This window comes from Branchiostoma belcheri, unplaced genomic scaffold, assembly GCF_001625305.1.
Source record: "Branchiostoma belcheri isolate BF01 breed outbred unplaced genomic scaffold, Haploidv18h27 scaffold39, whole genome shotgun sequence".
In the NCBI taxonomy this organism is placed as follows: domain Eukaryota; kingdom Metazoa; phylum Chordata; class Leptocardii; order Amphioxiformes; family Branchiostomatidae; genus Branchiostoma; species Branchiostoma belcheri.
In genome coordinates, this window is record NW_017804009.1 from 2037131 (window position 1) to 2042555 (window position 5425).

Genomic DNA, 5425 nt, shown 5'->3' on the forward strand with positions numbered 1-5425 from the left:
ACTTACTAGCATCAAACTAATATGAACTTTTTTCCAGAGACATTTTAGGAAAGGTCTCCAAATTTGATACTTCTAGCGCAAGCCGTTTAGCCGCTATCTGAGATCAAAGTTGGGCCTCAAAAGCCCCTTCAGTCTGAAATGGGTTTAAAATCGGGTATTTCTTCTTGTCTTCTTTTCTTCACCAAAAAATAGAAAAAAGTTCAAAATGTATGATATTTGTTTGCAATGTGGACACAGAGGTTCCCACATCAGTTTGCAAAACAATTGAGCTGGTAGCATGTTGATAATTTCTAAAAATTAGCAAAAAACTGTTCTGGGGTCCGCGCGGACCCCAGGTGTACAGATTAATCAGTCCGGGAAGGTGTACTGTTGAGGGTTAAAGAACAGTCCCAACATGCACCCAACATTCTGCAACATACATTACAATACCCGGAGGTACAAAATCTACGATTTTCCTTGTTCCTTCTTTGATCAAACAGGTTAAAGATTGTGATACACTGTATTCAATTCGTCAATTTACCGGCTACTTTTACTGTATTTTACCACCCTTGCATTAATTTTGTGGTATCCATTCATAAAATAAAGTCGGGCATCTAGGTGTATGTGTCCTTAGCTTGTGAATTTCTTTGCAACTAATAGTTGTGAAGAAAAAACATCGTCACTAACCTAGCTGTGGTATTTATTTCCATTTATTCGTCAGATCTGAGTAGACATAGTCATCCATTTGTGTATAATTTTGCACTCACACAACACTGATAAAAGAAATATTTGAGTTAACTTCCTTTGTCGTTCTGGAACAAAAGTATTGTATACAGTCATCCTTACAGTGTGCCTCTAGGCCACACCAATTTGATTTCTTGGTTAACGGATTTTTCTAGAAAAATAATGGAGCGGGCGGGCGAAAAAAAAGTAAAAATAAAAACAGGCCTAGGCATCCTATTATGGCCCAAAATGGTACGATAGGAGCCATGAAGTCAACACACCAGGCTGGTTCAAAATTTAAACAATGAATTTTGAACTTTTAATGATACCACTGCATTGAAGGATGGAATAACTGTAACAACTAGGAAGAAAAGGACTGTTTTCAACTGTTCAGGGCAAAACATGAGCATTTAGCAGTTGATTCTGATTTTTATTTTTTTTTGCAAATCGGGAAAAAATGAAGAGGGCGAATCCGTTAACCAAGAAATTAAATTGGTGTGGCCCTTTTAAGGTGGGTTCATAAAAATCCTTCCTTATAGATACAGTCTTTATCCTTAACAAATGCATTGAATGCTTCATTCTGTTACTTTTCTTTGAAAATACAACTTAGGGTGATGATCAAACTTAAGGCAAACATATTCTATATCCTCTTCATATTGCCTTGATATAATCAGATATCTCTGGTTGTACAGGTTCCACAAACTTGTAACAATCTTTCTGGATTAGCCGTACTTTAAGTCACACATATATATAGGTCATGTCAATTTTATTATATGGATGACAAAAAAAAAGTTTGGCAAAAATAAAAGTTGTCTTCGATGTGAAATCTATATATGAAGGTTGAAGAACAAATTATTAAACACACAGTATGGTATGGCAAATAATAGACTGTTCATTTTCAATTCTTCACATTTTCTTTCCTTTGGAATTAATTTTGGCATTCTGCGATGTATCGTTTTCCAAATTAATGGCATATATTTGCTGATTTTGCAGCTGCTTTGTATGATTTACAGTATGGTCAAATACTTTTTCTGGAAAACAGACGAAAATTTATGTGTGCACGGATGTCATCCATATAATCAAAACAACATGGCCTTACATAACATATCTTACATTTGGGTAACATTGTGTCTAGTTTTATCTTTCCACGAGCAGCTCACATCTACACCTGTGCATGTTTTTTTTTCAGTCCTATGTGGGTTACACTAGAAGAGCCACCTAGTGATGCTGTGTAACATTACACTTCTTAAGGTTGTTCTTGCTGGTGTGAAAACATGTCACTATAGATCACATACACATTGTAACATCAACACCAACTGCATGTGTTGCAACTAAGATAAGTCACAATCTATTTTTTTTATATATTCCGAAACATGTAATCACAAGACGTGGTGACGGCACACTCATGTTTTTTCAACTTAGGCCATGTTGATTTGATTATATGGATGACATCCTCCGGGAGCCCCAAAACTGATGCGCGCGTGCGAATAAAAAAAAAGTTTTGCAAAAAAAAAAGTTGTTTTCGTTATGAAATCTACGTGGTCATGAGGGTTGAGCAAATGGCACAGAATATGGTTTGGCGAATAATCTAGTCTTCAAGTTCATTTCTTTACAATTTCGTCTTTTTTCGTTTGATTTTGGCATTCTACGACATTGGTATAGTTTTTATTAATTTTTTTTTGTAACTTATGGTATTTTTTTTTGCTTATTTTGCAACTGTTTTGTACGATTTACAGTATGGTTGAAAACTTTTTTTTTTTGGAAACGGCCGAAAATTCATGCGCGCGCGGATGTCATCCATATAATCAAATCAACATGGCCTTATATTAATGCCGCCACCAACACAGGGACAGTACAATACTCATTTACACCTAGCTGAGTGAAGTGAGGAAAGTCGTGTAAAGTGCCTTTCCCTAAGGGCACAAGATCGGTGGCATGTCAGGACTCGAACCCGGGGCCTCTGGTTCCGAGTCGAGAATGCTGCCGCTACGCCACACGACCCCACAGGTCACAATCTTTGATCCACACAAAAATATTGTTTATTTATGTACAACTAAAACATGATTGTAAAGGTAATATTTCTTCTTGCCTTGAATGTGTAAGAGAACTTTCCCCACAAGTATGATAAAAAAATTGATAAATACGTATCTCCTCAAAAGTATTCCATAAAACATTCAAGCATATACAGCTCCTCCACAGTGTATAAACCAACAATATCAACATTTCTTTCTGTACAATATACTGAGGTAACGTGGATATTCTGAGTGTGTGAACAACCTACATTGTATACAATAAGGAAGGTCAGGCAATGGATAATATTTTTAAAAAACCAAATGCCTTCGTTCAAATGTAACAATCATTACAATTTGTCACATGGCAATGAATTAATGAATTATTAATCTTTTTTAAATTGCCAGCTTATTTTGTTTGGAAGAAAAGTATTCTCAAAAACTGACAGAACTTGTAATAAGTCTTGTCATGGATTGCATTTTAGTTTGTAACGTTGCCCAGAAAAAACTGTGACTACAATAGATGTTATAAAAGAATGTCCAAACTATACATGATGTACAATATGAATAATACACTGGTGGATTTACCAGCTACTAAGGCCACACCAATTTAATTTGTTGGTTCTCGGATTCGCCTCTTCATTTTTTCCTGATTTGCAAAAAAAAAAAAAAAAATTCAGAATCAAATGCAAAATGCTCATATTTTGTCCTGAACAGTTTAGAACAGTCCTTTTCTTCCTAGTTGTTACAGTTATTCCATCTTTCAATGCAGTGGTATCATTAGAAGTTCAAAATTCATTGTTTAAATTTTGAACCAGCCTTTTGTGTTGACTTCATACCTCCTATCGTAGCATTTGGGGCTATAATAGGATGCCTAGATCTGTTTTTATTTTTATTTTTTTTCGTGCTGTCGCTTCATATTTTTCCTGAAAAAATCCGAGAACCAACAAAATTAAATTGGTGTGGCCTAAGTACCTAATACCAGCTCCAAAAAGGATAAGAAATAGTCATGAATTCAGGATTCAGAGTTATCAACGATTGAGGTGTTCAAACACTTGTTTTTTCCTATAGAACTATCATATAGTGGAACTCATAGCTTTAAACAGCGTTTAGATGTTAGGCCACACCAATTTAATTTGTTGTTTCTCTAATTTTTTCAGAAAAAATATGAAGCGACAGCACGAAAAAAAAACAAAGGCACCCCATGATAGCCAGAAATGTTACAATATGAGCCATGGAGTGAACATACCAGGCTGGTTTATAATTAACACAATAGATTTTGAACTTTCAATGAAACAAAATTGCATTGATACGAAAAACTTTAAGAACTAGGAAGAAAGGGACTTTTTTTTCAACTGTTGGGCTTTTTGTTACAAGTTGTTTTTATACAATGTACGGGACATGTAATTCAGCCTTTGGGCTGTGAAGTGTTTCAAATAAAACCCCCATAATGATTATAAAAGTTAATTTAAAACGATTTTTTTTTCAAATCAGAAAAAAATGGACAGGGCGATCCAAGAAGCAACAAATTAAATTGGTGCAGCCTTAGTTGTAACAGGGTTGTTCATTGTATAATAACATGGGCAGCTGCCACTTAGGCTACATGCTTGCGAAGCTGGTTTGTTACACCAAAGGACAGTTATACCAACTATACAGATACAGATTTCACTTTGTTTCATCTATAGTCTCTCCAGCTAAGTAACCTTTCTCTCACAGTCACAATTATATGCATAGCCTTTCTTCCTATACAATCATAATGATTTTATTCTCTCCATATAATTTCATTCTCTTTATATCTAGCTTTACATAAATTTCAATCTCCACAGTCATATAATTTCATTTCTATAATTCATTCAATACAACATGTATATGTCATGCCCGTAGCCAGGATTCTGCTGGGGGGGGGGGTTCTAACATGTATGTGAGGGAGTAGCAAGCAAAGAGGGTGGAAAATTAAAAAAAAAAATTGAACATTCTGAAATGACATTTCCTGCATTTCTGAGAAGATTTCAAAGAAAAATTTTCCTCTTAATTCAATAAAAAATCGAGTAGTTTTTCCAACCATCTGTAATATTTTACATGTACACCATACAATTATACTTCTAGCATAAATAGCACTTCTATCTGAACGACAGTCAGAACAATTGCATTTTGGTCACACACATTATAAAAGAGTACATGTAAAACATTGACAATCAACTATACTACAAGAAGACTCCACTGTGCTAGCTGCAGCCTAGTCTGTGTGTTAGAGTCACAACATTGATGTACACATTAATACACGACACAGGACTTGTGAGTCAGATCCAGGGTTGGACAAGTCCACTTGCCCAGGGCAAGTAAAAGTATGGATTGGGCAAATGCATATGCCTTAAGCTGGAGCGCGAATCCTTCTCTCCGCGGCAAAAACTCCTTCAGCAGCATATATCGTCCCTCTCGGCCGCATATTACTCGCATCGCTCACAGAAAGAAATAACGCCAACGCCCAACAAGACTGCGAAGGAGGCTAGCCTTAAATTATATTGGCAAGTATCATAATTTTTTTTTTGGGGGGGGTCCCTAGCTTAGTGTTTGATGTAAAATTACTTATTTTTTTTCCTGTAAATATGCCATATTGAGTGCCAGTCCAATTGTCAGAAAACATTTTTTTACAAATCTAGTAGCCATAAATATTGTCCATTTTATCACAATCAAACAAAGTCATCATTAGTAAC